The following is a 26,435-nucleotide window of genomic DNA, read 5'->3' as shown; positions in this document are numbered from 1 at the left end:
AGGTTTAATTTGAAAAATGCTTCTTCTGCAGTCCCTAATCACTGTCTTATTGAAGTTTGTGGTACAGAATGTCTTCCGTTGAGGAAGTGCATCAGAGCCATGGGGAAAGTCTAGGAGGGCAGATGGAGCCCATGATGTCAGAAGAGTTGTACCTCCTTTTACTTGGCTGGGGTGGGCATTGTCCAGAGTTAGGGGCAAGGTGAATGAAACTTGACCACATGCTTGACAGGATATTTTGCATCTCTCACAGTGACATCTATGGAAAGTTTAAAGTCCCATGAAAATGCTGATGTTAAACTATTGAGTGAGAAAAACAGACGATCCTGACTTCCTAAAAACTGACAAAATTTCTTGCATAAAAATAGACTGGAACTTCATTTCTATATACTTCCCTTATGGCTCAGATAGTAAAGTGTCTGCCTACAATGTAGGAGACCTGGGTTTGATCCCTGGGTCAGGAAGATCCCCTGGAGAAGGAATGGCAACCCACTCCAGTACTCCTGCCTGGAAAATCCCATGGACAGAGGAGCCTGGTGGGCTACAGTCCACAGGGTCGCAAAGAGTCAGACACGACTGAGCGACTTCACTTACTTACACTTACTTACTTACACTTACTTTACTTCTATACAAGCTGAAGTATCAAGGACGACTTACCTTCCCACCCAAGACAGCTAAAACACTGGACAAAATATATGAAACAATGGATTTCAGACGTTGACCAACAGGCAGTGCAGGACAGTCACCCTGAGTAGTGAGCCTCTGATCGTCCCACCTTCCTGTCTGGCGAAGTTTCTTGCTTTGGTGCAGGAAGAGGAACCTAGGTGGTGCCTGGTCCCGGGAGCTAAAGAAACAGAGTGAAAGTCTGTGGCGCCAAGACAACCAGAGGTCTCAGGGCAGAGTAACAGAGGAGAGGGGGCTGCCCAGAAAGAAAGCTCCACAGGTCTGCCTCACTCGTGCCTTCAGCTGAGAGCTAATCAGGCCACGTGTGTGAGGAACCTGTGTGAGGCTGGGGAAGAGCCGCCCAAGAAGGAGCAGGAGAGACAACATCCAGAGCTCACACAACAGAGTGAATTGCCTGCATTCTTACTAACCATAGGTGCAAAATTCTTAGCAAAATGTTACCAAGTGGAATCCAAGTATATACAGAAAGAACAGCATATCTGACTAAGTGGAGCTTATCCTGAGAATGTAAGATTAGTTTCATGTTTGAAAACTAACAATGTAATTCACCACATTAACAGACTAAAAAAGAAAAACATATGATCATTTTAATAAAAGAAACGAAGTTGTGACCAAAAAAAAAAATCTAATCTTCATTCATGATAAAATTGCTTTCAGCAAACTAAGGGAATTTCCTCAACCTGATAAAAGGCATCTACAAAAGACCAAATGCTTCCTAGTAGAAAGCTGAATGCCTCCTAAGATCAGAAACAAGGCAAAGCTGTCCCATCACTTCTGCACAACATTATGCTGGAGGCACTAGCCAGAGTAATAAGGCAAGAAAAAGCAGTAAAACGCTTTCAGATTGAAAAGGAAGAGGTAAAACATCTTTATTCACAGACGACTTGATTACTTATGTAGAAAATTTTATACTTCCTACCAAAGAGTTACCAGAAATATTAATAATAAGGGAGTTTAACAAGATTGTAGGATACAAGGCCAATATACAAGAATCAATTGTATTTCTGTATGTTAGAGATAAGCAGGCTTTCCCAGTGGCTATAGGCTTTCCTGGTGGCTCAGAGGTTAAAGCGTCTTTCTCCAATGCGGGAGACCCAGGTTCGATCCCTGGGTTGGGAAGATCCCCTGGAGAAGGAAATGGTAACCCACTCCAGTATTCTTGCCTGGAGAATCCCATGGATGGAGAAGCCTGGTAGGCTACAGTCCACACGGTCGCAAAGAGTCGGACACGACTGAGTGACTTCACTACACACTATAGTGGAAAAGAACTTGCCTGCCAATGCAGGAGATATAGGAAATGCAGATTCGATCCCTGGGTAGGGAAGAACCCCTGAAGGAGGGAATGGCAATGCACACCAGTATTCGTGCCTGGAGCATCCCATGGACAGAGGAACCTATCGGGCTACAGTCCACAGGGTTGCAAAGAGTCAGACAAGACTGAAACACTTAGCATGCACACACACACATTTTAGAAATAAACTCCTGATATTTTAAAAGTAATATCATACTATAGCATCAGAGATATAAAATACTTCAGGATAAATATGTTAAAAGACCTAACATTGAAAATTACAATACATTGCTCAGAGAAATTAATACCTAAATAAAATGAGAAATAGACAACGTTAATCAATATCAATTCTTCCCAAACTGATCTATAGATTCAATGCGATCTCAAAACCCAGCAGGCTTTGTTTTTTGGCAGGAGTGTGGAAATTAACAAGCTGAGTCCAAAAGTTATATGTAAATACAAAAGACCTGGAATAGCTGGAACAACTTTGAAAAATAAGAATTAAATTGGAGAACGTATGCTACCTGGTTTCAAGACTTATAAGGATATGCTAATCAAGATAGTTTGGTGTTGGTATAAAAATAGCCAAATAAATCAATGAGACAGACTAGAAAGTCCAGAAAAAGACCCATACTGCTGCTACTGCTGCTGCTGCTGTTGCTGCTGGTAAGTAACTTCAGTCGTGTCCGATTCTGTGTGACCCCATAGATAGCAGCCCACCAGGCTCCCCCGTCCCTGGGATTCTCCAGGCAACAACACTAGAGTGGGTTGCCATTTTCTTCTCCAATGCATGAAAGTGAAGTTGCTCAGTTGTGTCTGACCCTTACTGACCCCATGGACTGCAGCCCACCAGGCTCTTCCATCCATGGGATTCTCCAGGCAAGAGTGCTGGAGTGGGGGCCACTGCCGTCTCCGGAAAAAGACCCATACATACATGTAATGTGTACTCAGTCGTGTCTGACTCTTTGGAACCCATGGACTGTAGCCTGCCAGGCTCTCTGTCTGTGGAATTTTCCAGGCAAGAATACTAAAGCAGCTTGCTATCTCCTACTCCAGGGGATCTTCCTGACCCAGGAGTTGAGCCCATGTCTCTTGTGTCTCCTGCATTGGCAGGCAGGTTCTTTACCACTGCAGCATCTGAGAGGCCCCATATGTATATGGCCACTTGATTTTCACAAGAGAAAAGGATGCTCTTTTCCACAAATGGTGCTGGAACAATTATATGATCAAAATGACCAAAAAATAAGTTTGGCTCTTGTCTCAGATCATATACAAAAATTAACAAAAAAAAGATCATAGCCTTAAATATGAACTAAAACTATGAAACTTCTAGAAGCAAACATAGAAAATCTTCTTGACCTTGGGTTTCACAAAGATTTCTTAAATACAACACAAAAACTACAAATTACAGAGGGAATAAATCAATAAATTATACTTCATCAAAATGATAAAGTTTTGTTTTTCAAAAGGATAGGTTAAAAAAATGAAAAAACAAACTACAGACTAGGAGAAAATGTTTGCAAGCATATATCTGACATAGTGATGATCAATACACAATTTTGCAAATATATTAAATTGTATATTTTAAAAGGGTGAATGTTACGGTATAGGAACTATATCCCCTCCCCCCCAAAAAACTGTAAACTAAGCCAACATATATCCAACAAAGAGCTTGTATCTAGAATATATAAAGAGCTCTTAGAACTCAATAAGATGATAAAAACTTAATTTTAAAAATTGGCAAAAAGTTTGTACAGAGACTTCACTGAAGAAGATATAAGAAGGGCAAATAAGTACATGCAAGGATGCTTAGGGCTTCCCAGGTGGCGCTAGTGCAGTAGACATGAGAGATGCGGGTTCAATCCCTGGGCCAGGAAGATCCCCTGGAGGAAGGCATGGCAACCTACTCCAGTATTCTTGCCTGGAGAATGTCATGGACAGAGGAACCTGGCAGGCTACAATCCATAGGATTGCAGAGTCAGACACGACTGAAGCAACTTAGCACTCATGTAAGGATGCTTAAGATCGTTAATGTCATTCAGTTCAGTTCAGACACTCAGTCATGTCTGACTATTTGTGACCCCATGGACTGTAGCATGTCAGGCTTTCCTGTCCATCACCAACTCCGGGAGCTTGCTCAAGCTCACATCCATTGAGTCAGTGATGTCATCCAACCATCTCATCCTCTGTCTTCCCCTTCTCCTCCCACCTTCAATCATTCCCAGCATCAGGGTCTTTTCAAATGAGTCACTTCTTCACATCAGGTGGCCAAAGTATTGGAGTTTCAAATTACAAGACATCACACCTACTAGGAGTTCCATTAAATCCCATGGGCAGAGGAGCCTGGTGGGCCGCTGTCCATGGGGTCGCTAAGAGTCGGACACGACTGAGCGACTTCACTTTCACTTTTCACTTTCATGCATTGGAGAAGGAAATGGCAACCCACTCCAGCGTTCTTGCCTGGAGAATCCCAGGCATGGAGGAGCCTGGTGGGCTGCCGTCTATGGGGTCACACAGGGTCGGATACGACTGAAGCGAGTTAGCAGCAGACCTTGTGGTCTAGGGGTTCAGGGACAGGGACAAGCCTAGTCCCACTCCTACCTGCAGTTTTATCAGAGAAGCTTGGGAGCCAGAGGTAAATGGGTGAAAAATGAACCAGATTCAAGGGCTTGGAGTTGGAAAGGACTGAGGAAGAACAAAGTGGACAGATCTGAGAACTTAGCAGACGGCCTCAAAGGCACACTGGATGAAAAATTGGATTGGCATCGTGGTGGTGGGAAGGGGACAAAGAGAGAGGACTGAGGATGAGCCAGGGAGTCAGAGTCATGCTGTTCACCAAGGGAGAGAGTATAAAGAGAAAGAGAGGGTGTGTGCAGACACTGGCTTCCAGCTTTGGAAAAGTGTGGTTTAGCTGCCTGTGGCATTCGGGCACTCGTCCAGTGGGATGCTGGCCGTGTGGGTCTGAGCAGGCACTGTAGTAGTCACAGAGGGAGCATCTGGGAGCCTTGAAAATAGAGCTGTCGGCCAGGGATGGGGATAAGCAAACAGGGGAGCCAGTGCCAGGCGCCGAGGGGCATCTCTGGTAAGGGAAGATCAGGTTCTCAAAAAAGAAAAGGAAAGCCAGTGGCCTGATTCCGTGCCAGCTCCTTCCTGGCTGGGACTTGAGACAGCATAAGGGAGAGAAGGGGAGTGGAGAGGACTCTGGCCCTGAAATTAGAGGCCCTCTCAGAGGTGCCAGACAAAGTGCCCACCCCAAGGAACAAGACAACCTGGTGTCCTAATGTCCCGATCTGATTTTTCTTTTTTTTTTTTTTTTTTGTAAGAAGTTGGACGCAATTCCTCACTATAGTCATCAGCCCTTCTGTTTTTTCCTTTTTCATTTATTCGTTCATCCTGCAAATGTGATGGGGATACTGACCTCCCATCACATGCCAGGCATAGGCTGGTGCTGGGGATACACTGGGGACTGAATCAGACACAGTTCATGAGGACACGCCAGGGATTGAATCAGACATGGTTCCTGCCCTAGACAGGCTGATGGCAGCCAGGCTAATGAGGGGACTGGCAAGGACTCTGGCGGGGCCCTCTGGAGTTGTCATCTCCTAACCGTTTCCTCACTGTTTCCATCATCTCATCCTTCCTCGCTGTGGGTGCCCCTCGGTGCCTGGCCCCAGCTGCCCTGTCCTCCTCTCCCCCTCTTTAGGCAATGGCTCCTCTCTCAGGGCTCCCAGACGCTCCTTCTACTGACTGCCTCGGTGCCTGCTCAGACCCACACGGCCAGGAGCCACTGGACAAGCGCTGGGTGCCACAGGCACCCAAACCAAACGTTTGCAAAGTAGGAACCTGATGTCTTTGTGTGTAACCTCTCTTCCTCCTGGCTCTCTCTGCCTCAGTGAACGGCATGATCTTGGCCCTCTGGCTAATCCTCACTCCTCTTTCTCCCTCTCTCAACAAATCCAGTCCACATAGGGAGTCCCATAGGAGATGCCTACTAAGTTCTTCTTGGATCTGTCCACTTCTCTCTTCCTATTACCTGTACAACTTCAGGCTCTTATATCTGACTCGTTCCCTCCCATTCCCCACCTACATTCCTTTGGCCTTAAATTTCCCTAATGTGTAGCAGAGAGGAGATTTTTAATTGCAAGTGACCTAAAGCTAACTCAAATTGGCATGAGTAAAAAAAAAAAAAAAAAGAATTTCTTGGTACATATAACTAAAAAGTTAAGCTGTGGCTTCAGGCCTAGCTGAATCCTGGAGACTGGATGATGTCAATAGGACCCAGTCTCTCTGCTTTGTTTATTTTCGTTAACCAGTATACGGTTTGGGATGACCTCACTTTTCTCACTTCATCAGGCCTAGAAGAAAGAGATTCCTTTCTTCCCTACAGACATAACAGAGTCCACTGACTGTCATGGGTCCCACACCCCTTCCTAAACTAGTCACCGGGGCACAGGTGTGTGCAGTGTTCTGAGCATGTGTGGGCCACAAGCTCACCCTCGAGGTCAGGCATGCAGCTGAGCACTATCTAAACCAAATAGACTGCAAGTAAGGGAAGGAAAGTTCCTCCAGGAAAATCCATGTCCCTGTCAGGGTGAGTAAGATGGATGTGAAGTCAACCCTGCTTTAGACAGGAAAGCCTAGCAAAGGACAGGAAGTCGTAAAAAGGTTTGCTGAGCAAAAACAGTGTTAATTATAGTCATTTACATAACACATTTTCTATTTCTGCCCGATTATCCCGCTATACAATCACCTTCACACGTGTCTTTGAGTAGGTGTGGGATTCACTCTGTGTACGTGGTATTCAGTCACAGTGCTGAACTCTGGTCATATGATGCTTATCTGCACAGTGCACTGTGTGCTCCTGAGCAAGGCTGCCCGCTTTCACCCTAAAATAACCGAAGCAGGTCTCCCCCCAACCCCACAGCACCCTCTGCCACCGCAGGGTGGTTCTGGGATAACCTCGGAACTGACTTTAGGATGAACCTGACCTGAACCCTTGACCAGAGCCCAAACTGCCACTGCTGGTGTCCTGAGAGTGGGGCTCCAAGATTCTGATACCCCTACTGGCGTGAAGAGCCCCTGGGTTACCTGGGCTCTAAGAAATGGCTCTGGCGAATGCCCTGGGAACCTCTTCCAATCACCCCCTGCCCCAGCCCTCACCCTGAGATTATCTATCCCCTTTCCTCAATAAAAAAGGACTGACTAGTTATCTTGGCAAAAGCTTCTCCTGGTGGGGGCTTTTCAAGGATCCCTTACTCCAAAAGACTAGGCTTGGTCTAGGGTTTCAGGTGCAGAAGGGCTTGTTTGAACACGATTTTCTGAAGACATTTCACCATCTAGATTTTAGGGAGAAGAGGAAGAGCATAAACACTAGTTTTGAGTCTATGCAGAATATAATTCCTGGGTGATCCTGTGGTCGAGTCCAAAGTCCTCTGTCCTGGGGCGCCCCCTCCTGGCCGTCATTATGAATGACGGCCAGCTAAGCTCGGGCTTCCGCTGTGTGGACAGAGGCTCAAGAGGGCAGGTGGAGAACTGCTCTGTTCTTCAGTCCTGAGGCCTTCCAGGCCCACGAGGAAGTCCTGGGCGTGGGCAGGTAGTACCCCAGAAACCTGTGACTGACATTTTCTCCTCTCCCTCTTCAGCAGGCAGAGTGGCTCCAGCCCAGACCTGCCACAGGATGACTGGGAGTCTCTTCATCGTCTGCTCACCTACGAGGCAGGGTCTGCACACACTCGCGGCTGCAGAGTGTTGTCTGAGGCGGGCCAGCAGGGCTGCACATAGTTCACAAAGCGCTTCTGTAGCTGTTGCTCAAGACAGTGCTCACACAATCACCCTGTAAGAGCCATGGGCACGTGTAATAAGCCGCTTCAGTCGTGTCCGACTCTTTGTGACCCTGTGGACTGGAGCCCACCAGGCTCCCCTGTCCATGGGATTCTCCAGAAAAGAATACCGGAGTGGGTTGCCACGCCCTCTTCCAGGGGATCTTCCCGACCCAGGGATCAAACCCGAGTCTCTTATGTCTCCTGCAATGACAGGCGGGTTCTTCACCACCTGGGAAGCTGTAAGAGGCACATACACCCTGAATGTGTCGGTGCGGCTCATGTATTAATAAATCGCCTGCCACGGGGACTTCTCTGTACAGTGGACGTCTGATGATGTTGCTCTCCTGGGGCCTGGCCATTGCCTTAGGAGAGTCCAAAGTCCAGGAGGCTCCCAAGCCTTCAGGACCTGGGAGGGCCCTCACGGGTGGCCTCATTCCTTATTCTCCAGGAAGAATTAGTCACTGCCCGCTCTGAGCCTCCCTACACCATGCTGAGCTGTCTCCTGCCTGCCCTGACTCAGGGTGGTCCCCTGGACTCTTCCCGCCTCCCTGCTTCTCAGCTGTGGCCCCGCTTAGCCTGAATGTCATCTCTGCCAGGAAGCCCCTCTGACCTTCTGTCAGGGCAGTCCTTCCTTGGCTCCTGCAGCTGGGGATTCCCTCTGTCCAGCCTGACATAACTGCGTACAGCTGGCCATGCCAGCCTCATCAGAGTCTGAGCCCCTCCAGGGAAGGGCCTGGCACCCAGGACAGGCTCAACGTGGGGTGGGGGAAAGGAAGCAGGCTGTCCTCAGGAACCTAGCCAGGACAACATCTAGCCGGCAACCTGCTGGGCAGGAGCCAGGGACCTGCTGGGCAGAAGCCAGGGACCTGCCACTTGCCTTATCTGTGAGAGCTGTGGTCAGAGATGCCCCTCCTGGGGGAACTGTCTCTAGACTCTTTCAATCACACGGTGAGTGCCAGTGGCTGCGGAGCATGGGGAGGGCTCCCTAGAGAGCTGACCCTCCCCAGAGACGCTGAAGGAACCCCTCCCGCCTGCACGAAGGCAGTGATTGGGACCCAGCAACAGCCGGTGGCTGCTACCCTCATTCACTCACTCAGTCATTCACTAATTTTTTTTTTCAGTGATCAGCTGTGTAGAGGTATAATTCACAAACAATGCAGGTTCTCTATTTGACATACTCTGAGAAATTCTGATAAAGTGTAGCTACCACCCCATAAGAAACAGGACATTTCCGTCTTCCCCCAAAGTTCCCTGGTGACCCTTTGTAGTTCATGCCCTCCACCCCCAGCCCTGGCCACACTAGTTCCCCTAACTCTCTCCTTATAGCTTTTCCTTTTCCAGAGTATCATAGAAATGAAATCATACAGTGTGTGTCCTTCTGAGATTGGCTTCTCTCAGACGCTGTTTTTGAGATTCATCGCTGTTGTTGCCTGTGTTGATGGGTCACTGCTTTTTATGCTGAGTTGTATTCTGTGATGAAGATGTGTTAGTTCAACCCAAGCCCCATTCGAAGGACCACCCAACCTCCTTCCCTCTTAAGGAAGAATAATTAAAGGTCTTAAAGCACTGTGTGGATGTGGTTCTGGGAGAGAAGGGGTGGCAGGGCCCCTTCCAAAGAGGACGGTCAGGACAGGCCCCCCCTCCTAAGAGCTTCTCTAACCAGGTCATTGTCGCCATTCCCAGCGGGGCTGGGGAAATGATTTTTTTCCTGGCTGCATTCCCAGATCTGATGAAGAGCTTTCCCCAACTGAAGTCTTTTGAGCAGCACATTCATTTAATTTTCTCTGTGTGGATGTTCTGTTTTTCAGCAGGCAGGTATTAAAGGTTATAAAAAAGCAGCCTCCGCTCTTCTGGATTATGCCTGCTCCTCCTGAGCGGGGCAGAGAAAGTGGGGCGTCAGCTGGGACAGCCAGCATGTGAGGACCCCTGCTTGTCCAAATGAGCAGCAGCTGCATGGGTCCACTTCTTTCTCTGGTGGGGGTGGCCTTGGTGCGAAAGCCCCTCCACCCACAGTGACACGTGTGGCCCTGGGGGAGCTGGGACCATGTGGATGAGATGAAGAGTCAAAGTGAGAGAGACACAGAGAGAGGTGCAGAGCCCTGGCTTGGGCCAGCTGTGCCCTCAACAGCTGGCTTCTCAGGGCCTAAGGTCTGGGGGCCTGAGTAGGAGGGGACTCACAGTTCTTAGTTGTAGCGAAGCTAGCACCAGAAAGACCCAGTTCAAGTCCCAGTATGTATTCCCTGAGGGACCCTGGCCAAGTCATTTAGCTCCTCTAGGCTCAGTCTCCCCAGCTGTAAATTGTGAGGTCACTCAAATGTCCTTTGAGCAGAAAAACAGAGGCGTCACCCCATACCTCCTGCTTGGCCTTGCCCTTACTCTTTTTTTCTGAACATCATTAAAATGGTGATAACAGGCACCCCCACCCACACAACAATTCAGTGTCCCCTGGCCTGTATCCCTTTAGGGATTAGGGAGTCAATACTCTGAAAAGCCAAAGTTTAGATGACTGGTGCATTGACAAGAATGTGTGTGTGCAAAGTTGCTCCAGCCGTGTCTGCTTCTGTGAGACCCTATGGACTGCAGCCTGCCAGGCTCCTCTGTCTATGGGATTCTCCAGGCAAGAATACTGGAGTGGGTTGCCATGCCCTCCTCCAGGGGAATCTTCCCCACCCAGGGATCGAACCTGAGTCTCTCAGGTCTGCCTGCATTGGCAGGCAGGTTCTTTACCACTAGCACCACCTGGGAAGCCCCATTAACAAGAATACTCCTCTATTAATTCTCTTGCTGTCATCTCAACTCTCTCTCCTGTCCTTGACCGTGCATGCAAGACTGTGAGCAAGCGACTTAACCTCTTTCTGCCTCAGTTTTTTCATCTGTAAAATAGGGAAAATCCTAGCACTAACCTTCATAAGACTCTTGTGAGGATTCAATAAGATAGTCATGAAAGGTGGAGTGTTTCAAATGTTGCCTCAGACAAGGCAAGCACTCAATACAAGCTTGCGGCAGTGGTGGTGATGATGATGATGGTGGTGGTGAGGGGTTTGTCCTTCTACCACCCAACCAGACCCAAGACAAGGCCTGCCCTATCATACAGCTACCTAAAACTGGCCTACTGTGCAAGGCTGGAGGACTGGCCACCGGCCATAATGCAGCTATGCCTGTGGCTGCCCCGGTGCAGCCTCTGACCAGCCTCCTCATACCATACGGCTAGCCTCTCCCTCCACTGGGGATGGTGGGTTTGATGATGGACTCACACTCTTCAAAATTAAAAGGACTTTGGTATGTGTTCTAAAAGCCAAAAACTCAAGTAACAAAACACTTTTGATGTTTTAATCCCTCAGTGTCATGGTCTTCTTTGCTCTGGATCAGTACTAACTTCCTTTCTTATCAAGCATAGTTGAATTTCCTTTCCAATATATGTTTAATTATATTGTGTTTATTTTACCTCCTGCTCTTAAAAACGCATGTTTAGAACACTTTTCAAACAGTTAAAATTTGTTTGCTTGTGAGAAAAGACCTCCCTCCCTTGGGGGATCCCAAACAATTTCTGGGAAGCTGGTGAGAATGGATCTCCATCTGGACTCATGAATAAAAGAGACCTGGAAAAATCAGGGTGCTGAGGTCCGAGGCGGGCCTATCTCTGTGCCCAGCGTATGTCTCTTTTTTTTACTGCACAAACACACTTCCGGGAACCATGTCATACCTCACAGCATCCCGGTTGCCAGGTAATACTCACCACACAGAAGGCTCCTGGGGAAAGTGTGAGCAATAATCCTTTTCGCATTGCTACCAGCTATGCAGGCTCTACTCTGTCACGAACACCACGCTCTTTTCACCTCTCACCCTCACAGCACCAAGTTGTGCGTGTGACCATCCATTTCACAGTTATTATCCTCATTTTGCAGAAAACAGGCCCAAGGTCCAACACAAGTCACCAAGTTACCACCATGCTCACGCGTAGGGTGGGAACTCGGGGAAACTCTCGACTCCAGGACCCACCGAACAGACCTGGGGGAATGACAGCGTCTGCCCCTCCGCTCTGTGCCTTTATGTTTTGCGTCTTGACACTTGGCACCGTGCCTTATACACTGGTCTAGATTTCTTAAACGTAGAATCTTCTTTGATTGTTTTTTGTATGCAACTTGATGTTTTGGCACATGCATACCCTCTGAGAAACAACTACCCATCTCGAGAGTGAATTTATCCATCACCACCACAAGCGTCCTTGTGCCCCTTTGAAATTGCTTTCTTCCTGGCCCCTTCCAGGCAACCCCATCCTCCAAGCCAACACCAGTCTGTTTTCTGTCACTATTGATCAGTATGCCCCTTCTAGAGCTTCCTACGCCCTCTTGTTTTTATCTGGCTTCTTTCACCCGGAATAATGATTTTGGGATTCATTCATGGTGTGATGTGTATTGGTGGCACATTTCTTGGAATCTTCCTGGAATTCTTGTGATAAGTCCTACACGGTCACAACCTATTAGTCTTCGAATTCTCTTGGCTTTCTAATAGTTTCCTGAGAACTTAAGCATCTGTATTCCTTAGTGAGGGTGGTAAACCAAAATTTGGACCCAGAAGAGACTGGCCAGATAGCCAAGAGCAGCCTAGAAAAACCCTGACGGAAGCTTCAGTGTGCCAGCAATAAGAATTTAGGAAATGATGTGATTGCATGAGTCTGTATCCATGTGCAAACACACATGGGCCCATGATGGGCTCCTATTAATGAGAAACCAGCAGCTTTGTCCCCTCACTGGCCACAGAGTGGACTTGTGCTGGATTAATTGACACCTCTGTGTGGGGCTTCCTTAAAAGGAGGAAATAACCAGTGGCTTTATATTTTATTAATTCCATAGAGAAATCAGAAGGGTGAAAAGTTGAATAATCGTTATAAAATGCTTGGAAAAAGCAGACCCAATCCATGAAAAGTTTGGGAAAGGAAGCCATTATGTGGCCACTAAAGCAAAGCAGGGATTCACGATTTTTTAGAACAACTAAGAATCTTCTTCCTGCTTATCACATCTGAGAAAAATAGCACCCTCTAGGAAGATGCATGAGCAAGGAGGGTGGGTGGGAGAGGGGCCAGGATGGAGGGAGTGAAAAGTGAGGGAAGAGAGAGGCAGAGCAGAAAGACAAAACCTGGAAGGACAAGAGACGGGGAAGGGGGAGAAAAGAGACAAGGAGACGGAGAGAAAAGGAACCAGGGAAGAAAGAAAGATGGTAGGCATTTAAAAAGGCATTGGGTGTACCATACAATATTGTAAAGTAAAAAAATAATAATAATAAAATCTGAAAAAAAATAAAAAGGCACTGGCCGAGGGGAGCCAGTCAGCACTGTCATTGCTGTTCTGCTGTCGCTCACTCGTGTCTGACTCTTTGAGACCCCGTGGACTGCAGCACTCCAGGCTTCCCTGTTCTTCACCATCTCCCAGTTTGTTCAAACTCATATTCATTGAGACTGCGGTGCCATCCAACCATCTCATCCTCTGTCATCCCCTTCTCCTCCTGCCTTCAGTCTTTCCCAGCATCAGGGTCTTTTCTAGTGAGCTGACTCTTCACATCAGGTGGCCAAAGTATTGGAGCTTCAGCTTCTGCATCAGTCCTTCCAATGAATATTCAGGGATGATTTCCTTTAGGATGGACTGGTTGGATCTCCTTGCCGTCCAAGGGACTCTCAAGAGTCTTCTCCAACACCACAGTTTGAAAGCATCAATTCTTCGATGGGCTCAGCCTTCTTTATGGTCCAGCTCTCACATCCATATATGACCACTGGAAAAACCATAGTTTTGACTTAAACTGACCTTTATTGACAAAGTGATGCCTCTGCTTTTAGGTTTTTAGGTTTGTCATAGCTTTCTTCCCGAGGAGCAAGAGTCTTTTAATTTCATGGCTGCAATCACCATCTTCAGTGATTTTGGAGCCCAGGAAAATAAAATCTGTCACTGTTTCCATTGTTTCCTTATCTATTTGCCACGAAGGGATGGGCCCGGATGCCATGATCTTAGTTTTCTGATGATCTTAGATTTTAGCACCCTCCCTGAGGCTTTAAGCAGAGTACAGTAATGGTGAGCAGCTCTGGGGGCAGGAGGGTAAGGGAGTAAGGAGACGGAAGGTCCTGTGGGTTGAGCTGTGTCTTCCAGAAAGATGTGTTCAGGTTCTGCCTCCCAGGACCTGTGAACAAGACCTAATTCAGAAACAGGGTCTCTCTGTTTTCTTTTGGCTTCACCAGGAAGCTTGCTGGATCTTAGTTCCCTGACCAGGGATTGAAACTGGTCCTGGCAACATGCTAACCACTGGACCATCAGGGAATTCCCTGGAAATAGGGTCTTTGTAGGAATATTCAAGTTAAGTGTGGTCACACTAGATTGGGGTAGGCCTTATAATAAGAAGCTTAGACACAGACACACACACGGAGAGAACGCTGTGTGAAGAGAGACTGGAGGATACGTCTGCAAGCCAAGGACTGACAAGCATGAGCAGAAAACAGCAGAGACTGGAAGAGACAAAGAAGGAACCTCTTCTGGACCCTCCAGAGAGACAGCACTGCCCTGCCAGCACCTTAAGCTTAGACTTCAAGCCTCCAGAGAAAATCAGTTTTGGTTGTCTTATGCCATGGAGTCTGTGGTACTTTGTTCTGGCAGCCCTGGGGAGCCAATACAGGGTCCCTATCAAACTGAAGTATCAGTAGCCTCTGTTCTGGGCTGAATCATGTCCCCCTAAATGTGCGTGTTGAAGTCCTAGCCCCCAATATTTCAGAATATGACTGAATTTGGAGAAAAGTTCTTTAAAGAAGTAATTGCATTAAATGAGGTCACTAGGGTGAGCCCCATTCCACCTGGCAAGAGGAGGACATTTGGACACAGACAGATGGTCGGAAAACCACGTGAAGACAGAGGAGGAGGCGACCTCTACCAGCCGAAGACAGAAGGAACCAACCCTCTCAACCTTGAACGCAGACTTCTAGCCTCCAGAACCACCAGGAATACGCTTCTGCTGTTGAAGGCGCCCAGTCTGTGGCACCTTATCATGGCAGCCCTAGCAAATGGATACACCCCCAAACCCCAGCATTCACCAGCCCCGCTGTGGAGAGGGCAGCTGGAGCTTTTCCTGGCTGCTGCCATGAGCGGCTCAGGCAGGGATGGGAGGGGGCCAAGCTCTGCCTTGGGCTCCACCTGGCACCTGCCCAGCCCTTCCAGGAGCACAGTCCTCACCTGGCACCCAAGTGACCAGCCCGAGTGGGGCGCACCTCTATGCCAGGCTCCCTGCCGTGCCTCAGCCTGGGCCCTTCCTCCCATGGCCTCTGCACCTGGGTAAATGGTTTTGACTTTTCAGTTCTGTCCTAACCCTTCCTTTTCTGCCAGATCCAGGGATTCATCATTTAGAGCTGTCTGCTGTTGCGTGGACAGCACTTCTAAGAACATCAGAGCAGAAAGGTTTACCTTCCTTCTGTTTTGGTTTTGTTTCATTTTGAATACATGAAGAAATTAAGGCTCAGAGAGGGGAAGGCACCTGTCCCAGGCCACACAGCTGTTTGGTGTTGCGTTGGTTGGAACACCAGGCTCCTGAAGCCAACCAAGACCTCAGCGTGCTCAGCACAAGTACCTTGTGAGCTCTCAGACAATCCAATTCGGTCATTGTTTTTTTCCGCCTAAGAGTCATATTAAGATTTGGGGTGGGCTATAGTTTTTTTCCCCCAAATTTAGAAGCCCTTCAGCATCTTATTTATTACAGCAAAATCCACATCACTGTTAATAAACCATGATTTAACAAAGAGCTTTTATTATAAAAATAAATGTCAGTAATAACTGCTCAACCAGACACTTTGCAATTAAAAATAAGACTGTGCAGCAAAAGAAATGCAGTTCCTACCAAACTAGGTTGTTCCCTCTCCCTGCCCTCCACTTGCCAGGAGTCCACAGTATTGCTTCCCAATTTCAAACTGTTGGTATTAGGCTGTTTAGTTCTGCTCTATTCTCCAAATAATTGGACAATTTCATATTTTTAGCTCAAGATTGATTCCCCAACAGATAGTCACACATCCTTTCAGTCCATAACAACCAGCTCTATCAAGAAAATAGGGAGCTGGCAATACCCCACCACCACCACCACCCCACCACCCCCAGCCTATCAAAGACAATAACGTCACTGTCTACACAGCCATCGAAAGTGGCTCTTTGCTTAATGTAACCCTGAATTTTGATCTCATCACTGTCTAAGATGAAGGCGCAGGCGGTAAGAACCACATTGGACTAGTCCACTCGGGCTGCCATGACAGAAGGCCAGAGACTGAGTGGCTTCAGTCACAGATGCCTCTCATTTTCTCTCAGTTCTAGAGGCTGTACGTTTGAGATCATGGTGCCAGGTTGGTCAGTTTCTAGAGAGGTCTCTTCTTCCTGGGTGATAGACAGTGGCTTTCTCATTGTGTCCTCACAAAGCAGAGAGAGGAAGAAAGCTCACTAGTGTCTTTCCTTATGAAGGTACTAATCCCTTCATAAGGGGCTCCATCCTTGTAACCTCATCTAAACCTAAGTACCTCCCAAAGGCCCCATCTCCAAATACCATCATATTGTGGGGTCAGGGCTTCAACACATAAATTTAGCAGGGGATGTAACTTGGTCCATATATCCATCTGCTGGGCTTCCCAGGTGGCAGTAGTGGTGAAGAGCCTGCCTACCAAAGCTGGAGATGTAAGAGACATGGGTTTGGTCCCTGGATCAGGAAGATCCTCTGGAGGAGGGCATGGCAACCCACTCTAGTATTCTTGCCTGGAGAATCCCACGGACAGACAGAGCCTGGCAGGCTACACTTCATGGGAGCACTAAGAGTTGAACACGACTGAAATGACGTAGCTCGCATCTGCGCACCAATCTACTAAAACAGTGTACTGGTTATTTGCCTGGTGCTTGTGTGCAAATTTGCACTTGGAATCTTATTAGTGAGAATAGTTTTTTTTCTCTTGTATGTCTCTCATGCAAAGCATTTTTTTCTGGAAGCAATTTTCCCTTTGGTATGCTAGTGAGGACAATTGAAAAGGAATGAAGTATGTTTGAATCCTATTAGTTAAAAGCAAGTGGAAGGGTTAATTGCTGTTCACAGCTCTGGAACTGCTCTTTTTAGCTGCAGAGGCTCTGAACTACTCCCAGTAGGAGATCCCAGGGATCTTTAATAATTTCCCCCTGATTATTGCTGTAATAATTCCTCACTCCTCTAACCTTTCTGTAGTTTATGGGTGAAATAGCTTTTAGAGAAGTGAAAAAATTAAGCAAATGCCTTTGATCATAAGTGCAGATAATACACATCACACAGACTCTCTTTTGTGAGGGTTTTCTATACATATTGACACAGCTAATCTTTGCTTCTGCAGCATGTACATAAATATTAATCAAGATGACTGGCATATGGTACTGTTATGTGTCTTTTATGAAAACCTCCAAGTGAATCCAATATTTCCCATGTGGCACCTGATACACTGTGGGTGTAGGATATTTATAGAGCAGTAATAATGATATTTGAAAACACTGTAATGTCTTAAGGCTTTATTTCCCCGCAAATTTCATCTCGAAGGCTGTATTTTGCAGACATCAGCTTCTGCCAGCCCTTCACAGGGATGGCTGGAATGCTGAGCTTTGTTGGGATTCACAAATGGCCATTTTCTCTGAACCCCTCAGAAGGAAAGTCACCTTGTCAGGTGGATGGGAAATATTTGCAGGTAAAGACTTGCCTCTTGACCTGGCCTTCCAATGGGGGTCTTTTGCCCTTCAATCGAATTAAGTTTCAAATGCATTTCCCCTTAAAAACCTCAGTAGAGCCTCACGCTACACATGGTAGTTCAGGAGATGGTCAAATTAAAGAGTTAGGATCAGATGATCTGGGATCTGGGAATGAACGCAGTTACCACTTTAATTAATTCTCCTTCCCCCTTTTTGAGCCAAGGAGGACATCGGTTTGGTGACAGAGGTAATATTGTGATTTTTTGTTCCTATCCCAGTGCTCACTTTATCAATCCTGGTTTGTTTCTGTAGCTAATAGGATAATATATCTCGCCAGATTCGGCCCTATTGCATTTAATTTTAAAATGTTTACCAGAAAGCCTACTGGGATAATATCTCTCACTTTGAAGTGTCTACTAGGGGCAGGCCCTTGCAATCCAGCATTTAATTGTTATCAGAATCTTAGAGGGCAGGCATCATCACTCCCATTTTACACAAGAGATAACTAAGGCTCAGAAACTTCAAGCGTCCAAAGTCCCAAAACTAGTACACCATTGAGTCAGTATTTGAAGCTAAACCTATCTGACCCTGTAACCCTGCTCTTGTCACCAGAGTTGAAGAGGAGTAAAAGATGAAGTTGGAGATAGAGCCCAACCCCCTGAGCAGGGTATGTCATTCTGTCTGTCCAGGCCAGAGGCATGGGTGCTGGGTATTCACATGGTAGCCTGAGCTCCATTACAAGTTAGCCACTGACTGCCAATCTGTCAGGCTCAGGGGACCCTGCCTTGCAAGAGTACTCCAGCTATGTGGGAGACACCTCTACACAGACAATAATAGTGCCTGAGGTTCCAGACTAGACACAAGTACAATTCGGGGCTGTCAGCTTAACCCTAGAGGTTGAGAGTTGCCTCCCCAGAGATGGGAAAATGCAGGAAGGATGGCGAGGAGTCAGTCAGTTGAAGAAGGGAGCTGCAAGGGGATGTGGACTTGCCAGTCAGGGAACCTGCAGAGGGAGGAACTCTGGAAGTCAGAAGGGTAGAGAGGGAGGGCCTAGGCTAGAGTGGTTGGCAGAGATCAGACCCCAGAGGGTCATGATGTATTGCCAAAGCCAGGGGTAGATTCCACCCAGGGGGTTGGGGAAGGAGGTCTGACTTGCACAGATAACCCATTCAGTGGAGAAGGAGAACTAGAAGAGGGGGTAAGCCTGGGGCCAGGGTACCCGGGAGGCTAATGTGAAAACCCAGACCTCAGGTGACTGTGACCTGAACCAGAGAGATAGAGGAGGTAGCCCATCCAGGCCTATTCAGAAGAGAGAATGGACAGCCTGTGGGAAGGGACAGGGGACTCAAGAGGACTCCTAGGTTTCAACTCAGTACAGGAGGGTGGTTGGTGGTGCCAGCAGTTTAGCCTGGGAACACAGAGGTTGAGATTTCCCAGGTAGAGCTGGAGCCATGGAACAGGGCAGTGGACAGAAAGATCAGGAGAGGAGTGAGAGGTTGAACCAGAGGTCCAGCGGGATGGGTAGAATGACAGTTCTGAATGTCCAGAAGTGCTAAAAAGCCAGCAGCACTCAGCCACCCAGGTAAGCACGGAGAAGGGAGACCCTTGGACAGTTCTCCAGTCTGGTTTGCCAGGAGGGTGTGAGGAGCATTGGTGTGTGGCTGGAATCTGGGCCTGATGAGGAAAGGGGGTATGGGGCCAGGACACACTCACAGACCATGAATTTTCCGGGACCTGAAGGAAGCCGTAGATAATGCTTGTATCATTTACTTCCCCAGACAGTAAATGTTGGTGCCAGGAGGACCCATGTTCAATGTTAAGGGGCCCCACAGTCAACAGGGACTAGACCCCAAAGCAGCTGCCTCAAGCACAGCGTTTGCTGCCCCTCTTCCTTCTTGCGAGAGGCTGGCTGTGCTGCTGGATCAGCAGGAGAGCACATCCAAGCAAGTGTTTCCTGGGCAACCACACACTTCAGGACACACATGCCCAGGGCCGTGTGGAGGACACAGGGAATGCTGGACCAGAGTGCGCACCCACCACTCTGCCACCGCGCTCATTACCCTGCCTGCAACCCAGGAGATCCCTGAGGTCCCTTCTGGCTCTCTGAAGTCATTAATGCCACCTATGAAAGGAGCACACACAAAGGAGAGGGAATTTAAGAGAAGCGGTCATAGGGCAGATTGCAAGCTCTCTCACAGGGCAAGCTAAGCACACCCACGATGGAGGTTAGGGCCACGTGCCAGGGCCTGGCTGGGAGTCTAAGCACTGTTGGAGAGCTCAGGGAAAGGAGAACTCCCTGTGCCCTCAGGAGTCGGGAAAGGCCTCTCTGCCTGATGGCCATCACTGTTTCTGATCTCAGGAGTCTCTTAAATGCCACACAGGCCAGCTTTTAAAAGATCTTGGCAATAAACAAGTCCAGTAAATAGGACCCCTGGAGGGTGCCAGGCGACATGCTAGGTGCTGTACATGCGCACTTAGCTGCAAAGCTACCTCTGCAGGTGAATACTGTTATCCCCCTTTAAAAAATAAATATTTACCTGGCTGCACTAGGTCCCAGTTGCAGCATGCGAGATTCTCCACTGTGGCGCGCGGGCTTTTCTCTCTAGCTGTGACGCTCAGCAGTAGTTGTGGCCTGCATGCTTAGTTGCCCTGCTGGATGTGGGATCTTAGTTCCCTGACCAGGGATGAAAACCGCGTCCCCTGCACTGGAAAGCAGACTCCCAACCACAGGACCACCAGGGAAGTCCTCCTCAACCTCTGCTTTTCCTATAAGGAAATCGAGGCTTGAGTGGATTGGGGAACTTGCCCAGGTGACTGTGCTGGAATCAGAAGGCATGACTGTCTGACCCCAGGTCTGTCTGCCCACAAGGAGGTCCAGGGACCTTCAGTCTGTCCAGGCAGAAAAAAGGATAGCTGCTATTGGGCCATAGAGTTTCTGAGGACTCATGAGATGTTTAATTCACCCTGACCGGCCAGGTAGGTACTCCCAAGAAACTTGTAATGTGAAGAGCGACATTAGAGAGGTTTTAGGGAGACAGCTTTTATGGGGTTTAGACCCTTGGGAGAGGCGAGTCCTGTAATCAACCAGCAGCAGGGGCAGGCTTGCAGCTGCTGAGAGACTGTCACCTCCTCACAGTACACGACCCCACAGCAGCTCCATGGTGGCTGCGTCTCAGCAGTCTGACCGCCACACATCTGCCGGCTGCTCTGCTGCTGCCAACTGGATGTGACAGATCAGCTGGAGGGCGTGGGAGCCGATGGGTCTGGGAGGGAGCAGCACGTGCTGGGGCGGGGGGGGGGGGTTCCTCCTCTCCTACCGCAGCCCTGGGCCCCATGCACAGACCTCCATCTGTGCAGGCATCGCTCACTCCTAACGCAGCCTGGCAGGTGCTCTGCCGAGGGGAAGCGGGATGAGGGTCTGGCTGCAACCCTGACTCATTTTTGTGGCAGGAGATTGATGAGTTGTTCCAGGGTGACTGCCTGCCACCTAGTTCGCCGCCTTCAGGAAAGGATCAAGCTGGAGGAAACAATTTCAGTCATTCCGATTTAGGGAAAGGCGTCTTGAGGCCTTTCCCTTCCTTTCTGTGTCACTCCTGGAGTCTTAAATCCTAAGTAACTTTTTATTCAAAACAAATTTATTTCTAAGGCATTGGCCCATTGTCATTTGAGAAACTTTACTCAGAGTAGAGTTGGCAGAGCTGGTCGTATCTTCTAGCCACACTCGGGCCTGCAAGGACATGGTGCACTGGGTCCCATGGTATTTTGCTTTTAGAAGGATGACTTTAATGTTCAGGCTCTACCTGACTGCGGTGCCCACTACAATTATGGATAATTATGATGTCTTGCTGAGAAATCACTGTGGGATGTGGGCTCTACAGAAGACAAACTGACACACACATTCCTGCCGGGTGGATTCAGAATCTAAATGTAGTTGTGTTTAGAGTTCAGCCATGGCGTGAAACACAAAGAATTCTCTCATGCTGTGTGTGTGTACACACGCATGCTTGGGGGTGTGGATATCACCGAAAGTACCTCTAAAGAAAAAAACCCTTTCCCAACAGTGCAAGTGGAGGTAATCTAACCTAAAATCTTTTAGATTACAAAGGAGATAAGAAACAAGAGAAATAAACGACTAAAAAATCAGAATATTTTAAGAATGAAAATGAGGCTTTGTTTGTAACATAGCTGCTGCTAAGTTGCTTCAGTCGTGTCTGACTCTGTGCAACCCCATAGACGGCAGCCCACCCGGCTCCCCCATCCCTGGGATTCTCAAGGCAAGAACACTGGAGTGGGTTGCCATTTCCTTCTCCAATAACATAGAGAACATCACAAAGAGAATGCCAATCTTTCAATAAAGGCTGCAATTACCACAGTGACAGGCCTCTGGCTCTCATTCCTTAATATAGGAAATATTGATCAAGATTCCAAGGGTGCCGATTTTTAAAAATAATCGAAATCCCTAAATGTCAAATGCTATTGCTATACAAGTTACAATCACTCACTGATAAGACACATTTAAAAAGATACTGGGAGGATTAGACTTATAAAAGTTAATATGCTTGTTTACTCAGTGATTCGGATCCTGGAACAGACCCTCATAAGGACAAACCATTTTTAAAATACTGTGGAGGGATTCGGTAGAATTCATCCTGGCATATTTGATGTCCTAGTGCACTTCCAGCATGGGCCACATACTCTTTTGAACCATGGTTAAATAAGAGAGGGGTCTTACATAAACAGGTGGGGGTGAGAGCCTGGATAGACAAGCTGGACAAGGGAGCAGGTGAGCCTGGAGGCAAAGCAAACACAGGAATGAGAGAAGGTTAGAGGAGTAACCTGGGTAAGCCAGCCAATATGAGAGAGGCTCATCTTAGGTGAGGTTTACACATAGCATTCCAGGGCCTCTGCAGACAGTGACTGACTTCTTTCCAAACCCCACGATTAGGGCCTGTCAGGAGGACTCAGTGAGTTCCTTCATCTAAAGGGCCTGACACCATGGTCAAAAAGTGTTAGCTATTATCAATCAGAGGAGTGAGTGTATTTTTTCATTGTTTGGCTACCCAACAATTAAATATCTTCCTTTTGTGTGGGTCCTGGTGGGAGGTAGGCCTTACCCTGCATGTAGAAAGTGAAATGTGGGCCTGGGGGCAGTCAAATGTATGTCCTTTCCTGGGATTTTAGTCCTGAGGGAAAAAGACAAAGGTTTGGACTGTGCTTAGAGACGAATTGCAGAGCTGGTGGCCGTGAGGAAGGGTTAGCTGGACCATGTGATGGGGCAGCCAGAGTTTGTCCTAAAGAAAATCAACCCTGCATATTCACTGAAGGACTGATGCTGAAGCTCCTATACTTCGGCCGCCTGATGCAAAGTGCCGATTCACCAAAAAAGACTCTTGCTGGGAAAGATTGAAGGTAAAAGAAGAAGGGGGTGGCAGAAGATGAGATGGTTAGACAGCATCAGCGATTCAAGGGACATGCATTTGAGCCAACTCCAGGAGATAGTGGAAGACAGAGGAGCCTGGCATGCTGCTCTGGTTCATGGGGTGGCAAAGAATCACACACGACTTAGGGACTGAACAAGTTGGCATGACCCCGCCTGCCTAGCCTGCCTAGCTTCTGCCTACTGTTCTTCCAATAAATACCTTTTCTGCTGAGTTAGCCAGAGGTCATCCTGGGGTTTCGACCTTGAACTCTCCGAGGAGCCACGGTCACCAGTGTTCTCAAATACCACTGTCCCTGGAGACGGGGGCAGGGAGCACTGCCCTCTGCCATTGTCTCAGACTGACTGGGGAGAGAAAGCCAGCCCTCAAACCCACCAAAGAACCCAGGATGCCCTCACAGTCGCCCAGCAAGACCCCAGGGCAGAAATCCTGCAGAGGGAGATCTTGCCAGACTGCTCTGAAGGGTCCGGAGCATCAGGGCAGAAAGCTTAGGAGGGCAAGACAGGCAGGAACCACACACTGCACCTCTGAACTTGGAAATGGCATGGGGCCAGGAGGCCGGAGGTTAGGGGAGATGAGCAGACGTTTACTCAGGACCTGGACCGTGGCTTTTTGGTCTCTAATCCTTTTCTATTTTTCTGCCAACTGCATCTTTGCAGGGAACATGAGAATTTTCTGCAAGTGGGGCAAGGATGTGTTTATCAGTTTGTTGCAAATTACATGGTAAACACCAGCCCCCTGGTTGAGGCTGTTACTGAGTCTCTTTGTTAGATTAATAAGATTACAACAATCTGGGCAGAATTTCAAGTGTTTATTTTCAAACCTTATTTCAGAGGGTGTAGTAACATAGTACCAGGCCTTTTTGGAACCTGCGTATTTCTGCTCTAAGCATCTATTTCTCCACGTATTTGGGGGGAAAAGGTCATTAATTTTCAACCTCTGACAGTTTATTGTCTGTGCTCTATAGCCCTTTTTTTTAAATCACAAAATTACTATTTAACACCTCCATGGTGTCACCCTTGTCCCACAGACTTTAAAGGGCAGACTGACTGTCCCTCAGTTTGTAACCATATGCATTTCAACAAAATTGACTCGAAGTGAAATTCTGTAACACAAACTCTATTTCCCCCTTGACTCATCTTACTACATGATGGAAGTTGTAGAACATCCTCGGCAAAAGCACAGCACTTCCACCCTCAGTGCCGTGAGGGAGAATTCTGGGGGACACACGGACATGGCTAGGCTGGTGGCCGCGGCGACTCTTCTCGCTGCACTTTGGGACCTCTCATCACGACCTGCCCTCCGGACTCACTGCCTAGCATCGTGCCCTGCCTGCTGCAAGGACTGTAGGGGGAATAAGGGGTGACTAAAAGCCATCTCTGCCTTCATGGCAGTTCCCCGACACCCTATGGATTCTCATGCTCCCGGCCCAGGTTAAGCTAGTTCCCTCAACCTGCTACACCTTTCCCACCTCATCACATCCATCCAGACCCACGCATGGGACTGCTCTTCTAGATCATCCCTAAGCTCTCAGCCTTCCCGGGCTCCATATTCATACTGGTCCTGGAGTTCCCCACCTGGTTTTAGATGCGACTTCCTTCCTTCCTGTCTGATTCTCTGTGCTCTTTGGGAACATTTCAAATTCATCTTTATATCCTCCATGGTGAGCTGGTTATTTGCTCAGTCGTGTCCAATTCTTTGTGACTCCATGGACTGTAGCCCACCAGGCTCCTCTGTCCCTGAAATTCTCCAGGCCAGAATACTGGAGTGGGTTGCCATTTCCTTATAATGTACCAAAATTAGGAATTTAGTAAATGGATGAATGAATGATAAAATGAATGAGTTTGTAAATAGACGTACAAATATTAGATACAAATTTACAAACCGGAGATAAAACAGTAATTAGCTTTATCGAAAGGCTTTTCAGTCGATGAATTTCAGAAACTTCATACTCATCAGTTTATATGAACCTCATGGCAAATTAGAAAGGTAGTTCCAATTGTTTGAATTTCGCAAAGAGGTTAAATCATAACAATAATAACAGCTTTAATGTTTGAGGACCGACATCCTCTGTTAATCCTAAATTACTTTACTGTACAAAGTAAACTGTCACCTTTTACACTTGGGGAAACTGAGTCTCAGAAACTTGTCTAAAGCCATAGCCAGGATTGGAACTCACATTCTGGGACTCCAAAACCTAATTAGTACCTGACACAATATTGGCAGAGAGAGGATGGAGCCAATCCCAGCCAGATCAAGGGTCCCTGAGCTAACCCTTGAAGGACTGAAGTGAAGGTCAGTGAGGGATGGACAGCCTGGTCAGTGGGACTGACATGGGCAAAGGAAGGGAGGTGGCAGCAGGCAGGTCCAGCTTGGAGCCTGGGGCCTGAGGGACAGTGAGAGAGGTGGGCAGTGGCCTGGGAACAATCCATGTCAGGGGACAGGAGGGCCGTGCCATAACCAGCCTCAGATCCTCGGGGGTAAGGCGCTTGGGCTTTATGTTCTGCCCAGTAGAACCATTGTGGGTGGGATGAATTCTGCAAGGCCTTTGAAGTATTCTGCTGTGTACCTGGGGGGAGGAAGCTGAAGGCAATGAGACCAGTTTCAGGCTCTGGCAATAATCTCGACAAACCATAACGTGACCTTGCGAGGGTAGTGGAGCGGGAATAAAAAGGGGGAAACAGATAGAGGAGACGTTGAGAATATTTCCTTACCTCTCCCCTTCTCTGTTCTTAAGCCAAAGAAATGTCTCTGATGAAAAACTTGCTCATGTTTTGCTGGTTCAGGCCTCTGTGCTTCATACTTACTATTCCCTCTACCTCAGGTTCTCTCGCTTCTCCACACCCTCACTCACCTGAAGAATACCTGTTTATACTTCAAAGTCTTGCTCAGATGTACATTCCTCCAAAAATTGTTTCCTCACAAGTGTGTATGGCGTTTGTGTCATCTTTATATTTTGTACACAATTCTGTAGGGGAATCGATGCCAATGTAGTTTGTTTACACATCTGTCTTCCCTGGCAGACAGTGAATTCAATGGTTGGGACCATTTTCACCTTTGTGTTCCTGCGCCTAGGGCAATGCCTGACATGATCCAAATACATGCTGAGTGAACGAATGCATGCATGCTTGAATGTGTGAATGAGTGAATGAAGAGTGAAGAAGGTATCTCCTTCCTCTTTTCCAGCCATTCGTGATGGAATAAGTAGTAAGCTACATTTGTCATTCTCTGTCTGATGAGGTACCTTGCTTTGAAAAATGCCTTGAATTTAAGCTTTGATTTTATAAAAGTAATGAACATCTCATTTGGCAAGTTTGAAACACTCAGAACAAGCGAAAAATAATCAGAGGGTAGGGAAAGGAAAGAAGAGGAGAGAGGGAAGCCCAGTGGGGCCACTGGCCTGCAGCTGCTGTTCTCCCTGGGCATGATCAGGAAAAACAAAGCACCCAGCCCTGGGGTGTCTGTTACAAGTGACCTCAGGCAAAGCAAAGGCTTT

This window comes from Oryx dammah, unplaced genomic scaffold (genome assembly GCF_014754425.2).
Source record: "Oryx dammah isolate SB20612 unplaced genomic scaffold, SCBI_Odam_1.1 HiC_scaffold_28, whole genome shotgun sequence".
NCBI classification, from domain to species: Eukaryota; Metazoa; Chordata; class Mammalia; order Artiodactyla; family Bovidae; genus Oryx; species Oryx dammah.
The sequence above is the reverse complement of the archived record's forward strand: the minus strand, read 5'-3'. Positions refer to the sequence as shown.